The sequence below is a fragment of the Taudactylus pleione genome, unplaced genomic scaffold, assembly GCF_031769625.1.
Source record: "Taudactylus pleione unplaced genomic scaffold, aTauple2 ptg000139l, whole genome shotgun sequence".
In the NCBI taxonomy this organism is placed as follows: domain Eukaryota; kingdom Metazoa; phylum Chordata; class Amphibia; order Anura; family Myobatrachidae; genus Taudactylus; species Taudactylus pleione.
The window spans coordinates 5,230,001-5,240,216 of NW_028284541.1; the positions used below are offsets into that span (position 1 = coordinate 5,230,001).

At 41.3% G+C, this 10,216-nt stretch overlaps 1 long non-coding RNA gene across 1 annotated transcript in view; it reads left to right on the forward strand.

Annotated features, from left to right (window-relative positions):
* Positions 1-3,388, forward strand: part of LOC148522793 (uncharacterized) — a 7,170-nt gene extending 3,782 nt beyond the window's left edge. Inside the window, exon 2 of the long non-coding RNA XR_015878509.1 lies at positions 2,181-3,388. This is a non-coding gene — a long non-coding RNA (uncharacterized LOC148522793). The remainder of the gene's footprint in view (positions 1-2,180) is intronic.
* Positions 3,389-10,216: the final 6,828 nt, after the last annotated feature.

Genomic DNA, 10,216 nt, shown 5'->3' on the forward strand with positions numbered 1-10,216 from the left:
GAGTACCTGCCCAGCTGAAAACACGTACTGTAAGTATACCTGCTATACACCACCTGAGAGTGGTGTATAGTAATACCATCAAATTCCGAAAATACATAATTTTCAGAATTTGATGAATAGCCTAATTTCTACATCCCCGTACTAAAGTATGGAGAGTGTGGAAATTAACGCAGATGGAGATATCAGTGATATCTCCTGTGTTAAGTGTGTTAATGAATACTAAAAAAATGGTGATTAAGGAAAATGTCCTTAAAACCATTATTTTAGTGTTGATGAATAGGCCCCTGATTCTGATTTGAGAGCAAAGAAAAAAAAAACAAGTAACATTGCGCTTGCACAAACCATTGTGCACTGCAAGGGGTGCAAATGCATAATATTTCTGCAATAAATACTGGCAGCTTTTGCATGTAGGACCTGATTCAGACCCGCTCACTAGGATGCGTCCGCTCGTAGCCAGCAGATTTTCACATTCTGCACATGCGTACCCATCGCAGTGCATGTGCGTGAACCAGTGCGAGAGATCGAGCAGTGGGCCTGATTCAGAGCCGGAAGCTGTGACCAGAGCGCTCGCTCTGAATCAGAGCCCTCCTACATGAAAATGGACCGTCCTCCTGGACGCTCGCATAGCTATGGGTGACCACCCACAGTTTATGCGAGCGTCCATGATGGTCGCGATGGTCAAGACCATCGCGACCATCGGGCTTGCGACAGAGACCCTGCGGTAGGGTCTCACTGCCGCAAGCCCTGGAGTGATTTTGGCTCTAACAGAGCCAAAATCACTCCCACTGACATCACTAGTGATGTCAGTGGGGCCGGCTCCGACTGGCAGCCACGTCCCCGGCACGCCCATCAATCAACATCGACAGCACGCCCCCTTTGGTGCGAGACCCGGAGCGACGGCTACCCCACAGAGCTCCCTCCGTTGTGCGCATGCGCAGTGGGGTAACATCGACCTGCTTGCGGGCATCCTGCGCTCGCGAGCGGGTCTGAATGACTCCCTCTGTTCGCTTGCTGTGCATAGACTGCCCAGCAGAGTAAGTGACAGGAGAAACCATTTGTGGGTGGAGACAGGGCAGGCCAATAAAAACGGGGGAGTTGAGGTGCGAACGCAGGCGTGCCTGAGCATCTCAATGGCGTTTCAGAGGCGTGCATAATTAAGAGGCAGCGTCATAGTACACGTCACCTGGCTGAATTTTACAATGAAGTGCTCGCAGTGCTTGCGGTAGGGCATGGTCAACCACAAGCGCTGCGACCGCATCCGATGGTACCCGATGCACCAATGATTGCATACACTTCCTGGAGATGATGTGCGCAAGTGGGCATCTTAAGACAGCCTGGTGGGCGTCTGCATACACAATGCGATCGCACGCCAAGACATAGTGGGCGTGCAAATGCCTTGCCGTGCGATCGCCTGCCTTGCTGAATTTGCATACGAATCGAGCGAGCGAACGCATTTAGCAAGCGGGTCTGAATGAGCTCCGTAGTCCACAAATTTAGATTTGAGTTTGGACACGCCCCTATCAAATCTAAATATCTCTGCACGTTCTATATCTGCCTCACCTGCAGTGCAGCATGGTTTTGCACTTGGTTTTACTTGTTGTTTTTTTTTTGCTTTACTCCAAATCGGGGGTAAATTTACTAAAGTGAGTGTTTTTAGAAGTGGAGATGTTGCCCATAGCAACCAATCAGATTCTAGCTATTATCTTCTAGAAGGTGCTAGATAGATGTTAAATGGAATCTGATTGGTTGCTATGGGCAACATCTCCACTTCTAAAAACTCTCACTTTAGTAAATACACCCCTCAGAATCAGCCCCATTGTTTTTACTGACCCCATACCCACTTGTGTTTTTACTAATGTTCGTGTGCGTAGCATAAATCCTAATGTATCTTGGTCCATTGCGTTTATGCATTGGGGAAGCCTACATGACCTCCCATGACCTCAAACCCCCAGTAACAAATATATATGTCAAATATCTGTATATGAGATGTGATTGTACAGGTAATCTTATTAGCATTTCTTAAAGTAAAAAATAATAATACTGGGTATAAGCATTGATTGCATGCAATTATCTATTTATATAAATGCAGTTTACAAAATTATACACCAACAGCGCACCTCATAGAAGATACAAAGGCTGATTGAAAAGTAACGAGACTGCCTCTGTTTTCTGTCCCATAGGTAGACGTGGCAACGCTATGCTGGTTATTGTGAAGCTCATACATCTATGTGTCTGATCCTGCGGTTGGACTGCCGTAGTCTTATTTGTTTGGTTACAGCGAATGAAAGATCTTTCTACATTTCATCATGGCGGATGAGGAAGTCTGTTGTGTATGTGAGATTACGTCAGAGATGTGTGACTGAATTTTGTGTTAAACTTGGAAAAGCGGAAACAAAACTTATGAAATGTTACGGCAAGCATACGGTGGAGAAACAATTAGCCGTACTGCAGTATTTCTGTGGTGGAAGCATCTCAAAAAGGGTAATACGCGAGTGACTGACGAAGTGCGTTCTAAGAGACCATCCACCGCGATTACAGATGACAACATTGCCACAGCTGCGGAGATGTTACAAAATGACAGAAGGTTAACGTTACACAAATTTTCGGTTTCACTTGGCATCTCATTCCAACGGGTTCACCATATTGTGCAAAGAAACTGAGAATGCATCGTGTGTATGCAAGGTGGGTACCCAGAAATCACACAGAAGAGCAGATGTGATGACGAGTTGAATCGTGGAAGAACACCATTCAAATGTCAGAGAGGATACCTGATTTCCTGACATCGATTGTGACGTGTGACAAATCATAGATTTGTCATTATGATCCGGAATCCATCCTACAGTCCAGTGTATGGAAACACGCAAATTTGCATCCGCCCAAAAAAAACTGTGTGATTCCTTCGGGGGGTAAAGTCATGTTTCTGCTGTTCTTTATGCGCACAGTATGATCCTACAGCACTGGGTTCCCCGTAGACAGACAACTAATGATGACTAGTATACGTCCTGAAAACCCATTTGAGTGGAGCCATAAGGAAGAAAAGACCACATTTGCTGAAGAAACAGTGGTTTTTGCTCCAAGACAATACCCGACCACATGTTACTGCTGTTGCATTGGCCGCACTGACTGAAAGTAATGGGACAGCACTAGAACACCCTCCATATAGCTCGGACTTAGCGCCCTGTGATTTTTGGGCATTCCCAACCCTGAAAATACAACTGCGGGGAAAGGAGTTCTCAACAGATGATGAAGTGAAAAATGCCACAGCTGCAACACTAACAGTGATGTCACAAAACCGTCTACTGCACGTCTGCGAATCGTTGTTGAAACACTGCAAAAAATGTATTGAATGTGAAGGGTGCTACTTTGCAAAATAAATCTATTCCGATCCTGTGGAGTCATCTGATTCTGAATAAAAAAATCGGTCTCATTACTTTTCAATCAGCCCTCGTATATATAAAATACTCAGATATCTAATAAAGTGTCAACAAAAAACATACAGTCTTGTGTTAAATTCTTATATGAGTTCTTAGCTGCTTTTTTAGCTGTCCTTCAAAGTGTACATTCAAATGGAAATGAAGTCTCCTGGAAATGAGTTCCCCTGGATAGAATTCGGAGAGATGAAAGTCAACTTAGTGTGTCTCAAATGTCTTTTCCACAGGAATTACTTCCTCTGGCTCAAGCCAGAGGAATGGGTGGTGCCTCTGTTCATTTGGATCCTACAAATAGACGCTCATACTAGAAGCACCCAAAACAATGTCCAGAGACTTCTTATAGTGTAGTATATTAGCCAAATATTCATTGGAAAAAAAAAATATTTTTTACATAAATATATGCTTCCATTCTGCTTACATAGAGAACTGGGAGCACAACTGCCCAGCTACTAATAGATACCCATGATGAAGTCATGTTAGGCGAAATGCATAGGGTTGGATTGCAGATTTGATCTCCACATAGGTATCGCATCTGTTGTGAGCACACAGCTTGTAGTGGGATGAGACGGGGCTGACAACATCTTGCCTAAGTGGGGTGATACCACAGTCAGAAAGTTTCCTTATGTAAGCGTTTTTTTATGTAAGGATATATATATTTTTTTTACCAATAAATATTTCACTAATGTACTACACCACGAGAGGTCTCTGGCCATTTTTGCAGGTGCTTCTGGTATGAGGGGTCTACTTATAGGATCCAAACAAACAGAGTCACCTCCTATTCCCCTGGCTTGAGCCAAAGTAAGTAATTCCCGTGGAAAAGACATTTGAGACGAACTAACTTGGCTTTCATCTTTCCGAATTCTATCCAGAGGAACTCATTTCCATTTGGATGTACACTTGGAAGGACAGCTAGAAAAGCAACTAAGAACTCAGATAAGCGTTTAACACAAAACTATGTTTTATTGACACTTTATTAGATATCCGAGTATTTAAAATTACCATTTTATTAGGCATCCTGTTGGTGTATATTTGGTATATAGTTTGGATTGATCTTGGACTAACAAGAGATGTACCTTGAGGTGATGCCAAGCTAGAAATAATTTAAACCATGGCAGGACAAGCGAATAACATGGATTATCTCATTACAATGGCACCTGTAAAGGGTTGGGATATATTAGGCAGCAAGTGGACAGTATGTTCTTGAAGCTGGTGTGTTGGAAGCAGGACAAATGGGCAAACATAAGGATCAGAATTACTTTGACAAGGGCCAAATTGAGATGGCTAAACGGCTGGGTCAGAATATCTCCAAAATGGCCATTCTTGTGGCGTTTGCCCGGTATGTAGTGGTTAGTACCATCCAAAAGTGGTCAAAGGAACGATAGCTGGTGAACCAGTGGCAGGGTCACGGGCACCCAAGGCTCACTGATGCTTGTGGGGAGCGAAGGCTAGCCCATCTGGTCCGATCCAGCATTAGATCTACTGTAGCACAAATTGCTGATAGAAAGGTGTGAGAACACACAATGTATGCCAGATTGCTGTATAAGGGGCTGTGTAGCTGCAGACAGGTCAGAGTGCCCATGCTGAGCCCTGTTCACAGCCTAAAGCACCTACAATGAGCACATGAATGTCAGAACTGGACCATGGAGCAATGGAGAAAAGGGGCCTGGTCTGTCGGATCACATTTTTGTTTACATCACGTAGACAGCGGAGTGCGTGTGAATCGTTTACCTGGGGTAGAGATGGCAACAGGATGCACTATGGGAAGAATCTAAACCGGCGGAGGCAGTGTGATGCTCTGGGCAATGTTCTGCTCGAAAACCTTGGGACCTGCCACTCATGTGGATGTTAATTTGACATGTACCACCTACCTACACATTGTTGCAGACCAAGTACACCCCATCATGGCAACAGTATTCCCTGATGGCAGTGGCCTCTTTCATCAGGACAATGTGCTCGGCTGCCACACTGCAAACATTGCTCAGGAATGGACTGGGGAACATGACAAAGAGTTCAGGGTGTTGCCTTGGCCTCCAAATTTCCCAGATCTCAATCCTAACTAGCATCTGTGGGATGTGCTGGAAAAACATATATACATACACACATATATATATATATTTATACAATATATATACAGTATGTATATATATTTATATATAGACATGCAGTGTATATATATCTATATATATATACAATATATATGTATACAGTATGTATATATATATATATATATATTTATATATAGACATGCAGTGTATATATATATATATATATATATATATATAACAGAAAGGCACATCCTTTTGGAATAATTTGTTTTAACACGTAACACCCAATGTCATAGAACAAAGTGTAGTGAATCACTGTCAGTCTGATCTATATTTCTTTTTGAATACCACATTCACTTATGGATGTATACAGCTGGTCATGCTGGGGTTTTCAGTTCCCCACCAGCTGGAGAGCATCTCTAGCCTAGGGATGTTGTTTTAGCAGGTTACAAGGCTATTCAGATGTGCACAGATACTGATAAACCTAAAACTAGGGTGAGACCCAATAACAAGTTATGTAAGTGTCCTAATTTGGAAAGTGCTATCGTTTATCTGCGTCAATCTGTTAGTTGCTTTTATTTGCAGTGATACAAATTCGGAACTAAACCTTCTGCCTCCCAGTTGGCCCCATATGTACTACTACCCCCATACCCACAGTAGGACACTAAGATGTGCCCGGTGACACGATGAATGAAAAATACACCCCCTACCCACAGCACCTATCCAGTACTATACTGAGGACAAGACCGACTAATTAGATGTTCAGCACATGGAACAGATTATTTATCTCTCTGACCATTCCCGTACATTGGACTGGGTAATACAAAACCAGTCCATTAGTAAATGAGCTTTGTGTTTGAAAGGTTTTTTTTTTTTCCTCCTTCTTCCCAACCACTTGCTGTTCTGAAAACTAGATCACATTTCCTTATCTTTAGTGGGAATCTGCAATGTGACACCGCATCCTCCTTCCAGCTGAGGAGCAGTGCCCACTAGTGCCTGTAAGAGAGCCAGCCCTACCAAAACAATGAGCACTTGTATTTTCTTTCTAAATAACCCTCTAAATCCCTCAATTTATATCTGTAGGCTGTTTGTGGTCCAGTGTCCTGGAATAAAAATAATACTACGAATCTATAAACTAGGGCGGACACTTTAATGAGCTGGGGTAATTGCTGAGCACGCACCTGTACAAACATAAACTGGGGCGGTGATCGAGTGAGGGCCTCAGCCAGAAGTCTCCTCAATTTGTCCTGGATGACTCTGAGACGGGTGATGGCATTGTTCTGGACGAGCATCCTAGCCCCAAGGCAATGGAGAATGCTAAAGAATAAACCAGTGTAAAGGTAGATGAGTCTGGCATCTGAGAACCTCATTGTATTGTATATTCTTGGTTGGTAATGAAATACTGACCATTTGAGTGATTGCATTTAGAAAATATGTCGCTAGTCACAAACAAACACACACACTGTGTCTATTAAATAGCTGCCAATCAAAATGACCAAAAGAGATCCTAAAGCTGGGAGTTATCACCTGGCCATACAGTATACTGCACGATAATTGGTTTCAATGGTTTGATTGCTTATTTATCATTCAGTGTCGACCTGAACGAAATTCATCCACAGCCTGAAAATGGCTGAGAACGGTCTGGATCGCTTGGTTTGGTTATCATCAAGCCTGTCCAATCCAACCAATCATTGTTTAGCCAACTTTAGGCTGTGTCTGGAGATCGCCTCCATACATTGTGCAGTACATGGAGGCACTCAGATTATCGTCCCCTCCCCGCCTCCATGTCGGCTGGTCGGCTGCATGATTATGCGTCAATGGCCAGCTTCGCTCAGATTACTTTTAGATTGAACACCACAGTTTGAGAATTTGGTGTTACCCACTGGATTTTAGCCCCCTAATATGGTTTCGACATATAGATTATTGGGAGAATGATGAAAGGGATAAATGGATAAATTTACTAAAACTTCTAAAAAGGAAAAGTGGATATATTCCTCCTAGCAACCAATCACATTCCGGCGAACATTTCCTAGCGTGCACTAATTAAATGATAGCTAGAATCTGACTTGGTTGCTATGGGCAACACCCCCACGTCTCTCCTTTAGAATCTTTAGTAAACCTACTCCAATGTTTTCAATAGTGTTAAGTCCTTATAGTTATAGTAAAGGATGAGAAGGAGACTATTTTGTTTGTCTCCTCAGGTAGCAGAATACTTAGATGCACCCCTGACTAGGTTTTGTAGACATGTGCCATAACTACGGCTTTATCACTAAATAAATATCTGTAGGCATGATGCATTCAATCCACACGCTCCATGGTAGTTTTAACTGTTTAATTACTGGTCACAGAAAGTCCCCTCCAGCAATAGAGGAAGGAAGAATTTGCCCTTGCAGGGTGAAGTCTACAAGCTAATTTTCCTTGGAGAGAACTGCTGGTGATGGTAATACTATGTGACACTAAATAAACAGTTAAGTTGGTTTGGAAAGATGGAGTTAATTATCCTGTGAACTTCACTGAATGCCCCACTATGAGGTGGATTTGTTGTGACTCACAGTATTGGGGCAATCTGCATGGCTCTCAGTAGAGGGTAGGGGGGCTGATCTCCCCCCCCCCCTTGTCTATATTACGGGGATAGGAAGGTGACCCCACAATCTCTTGCTTGGGCTCCACACACTATCAGTGACTTATATATTATATTATAACAGCTCAGCCATTATTTTTTTTTTTAACTCCTCTTGTTGACTCTCCAGGAGAAAAATTCAGCTTTGACTTGCCCTCCAGTAGACCCCTCAAAGCCTTTTTCTGTGGTCACACCCTGTCTCATAGCAGCAAGCCGTAGAACGAAAACTCACATTCTGCACTTTTCTGTAATAGTTGTAAAATGTGAAATTACAGGCCCACAAACCCACAGCTATTCCGTCCGTGACCCAAGCATTACAGCACTAAATGCCTCTATTGACTTTGTCACTTTCAGTTAATAAAACATTGTTTAGGGTTAATGTGCATAGTAAATAGCTGATGGCTAAATATATTAAGTATTGCTATTATTTTTTAGTTAATAATAATAAGTGATTATGCAGTGCTGTCTCTTAGGAGACTCCGATTTTAATCCCCTGTTTTAGAATTTTGTTTCTCGGTTACGCAATCCCCCTGATATCTGATTTGCTTAGATAAATATGCACACAAATATAAATTCTCCTGGTAACATAAAACGATCAGCTCTTGTGAGATCTCGCATTAAAGGTCCCATGCTGCCCCTCTCCCCGGGTCATTACGGTACTGCTGGTCTCTAATCAATCCTAATGCAATGGCAATTGGAGCCTTGATGAAGGCAGATCAGGTTACTTGTAATGGGCCTACCATATTTTCCTAGAGCGCCTTATTTAACCTGAGATGCCAGGGAGACGAGTCCTTTTCAGCTTCTGATTACTTCAAGATGTCGCTCTCATTTGGAATAAAACACTGACAAAATAATACAGAGAAGACAAGATGAAATAATAGTACAAAGAGACAGGCAGAAGAAAATAAAAATAAAAAATGTTGTTTTTCTTTTTAAATGAATTTAAAATTTGCACAAAAAAAAAATTGCATCAAAATAATTTTCTAAATTTATATTGGCAAATACCAGCGACAAGTGATATTACATAATGTATTCCTGGATGTGTGTGTATAAAAAGCGATTTCAATGCTGATCGTTTAATTTGCAATGGTAGAGGGAAATGTTTTTAGAAAATAGACAGTTTTATTTTTTATAGTTACGTAATACAAAATTATATTGCTGTACAATACCAAATATATTATAAATTATGAAGAACATATTATTACATAAATATACTTAATAATAGCAATTTTTTTTCGTTGCTGCTTATTTTTCAGAAATTTTATGTGCTTGTCTGTCGTCTTTTATTTTTCGCTCTGAGAACGTCTAAGTTGTTTTTGAAAGTCAGGTCAGTGTTCCGCTGGGTTCTTTTTGGTTTCTCAGGATAAAGTGATTTGTAACACGATACAAGAGTAATTTAAACGTCCCAGCCACAGTCCTTTTAAAATAAGATAATGCATGCGAATTACATTAGAAAGTGCTGCAGACAAATTGGATCTCCCAAGTCCTGGAGAATGGACAATGCATTGCTAGGGATGGCAATCTCTTTTCACGCAGCTGAATAATGGAACTTCTTGTGATGCATCTTGACTTATAATGCAAAATTAGTTTTTGGTAAACCATTGCTCTTTAGCTAAGCAAGGCTTGCTGGGAGTTGTAGTTCCCCAGCAGTAGGCAAGCCACAAAATGTGAACAGCTCATGTTCTACTTAATGCCATCTACAAAAAAATGTCTGCACAGATTGTAACATTTTGCAACTCACTTCTTATATGTATTTGGTTATATTTTATGTAACAGTGTTATACTTTTTGTATTATTCTTTTAATTGTTTTGTTTAAAATTTGCAATTTAAGTAACAAATATCCATAACATATCTCAGAACTAGACACTTTGCCATCTGCAAATCTCACCAACGTAACTTTAAGTAAAATTACCTTTACAACAAATTAGATAGTCAGGAAATAGTACACACAGATTTCTTATTTTTATTTTTAAAGATAAAACTGTGTATTCTTCTGTGTCTTTGTTGAAGCAAACATTCAACATAGTACATTTTCTATTACCCCCTGTCAGCAAACATTAAACACAGACAGCTCTTGAATGTGACACATTGATAATTAATTACTGGGAATATTTTTTAA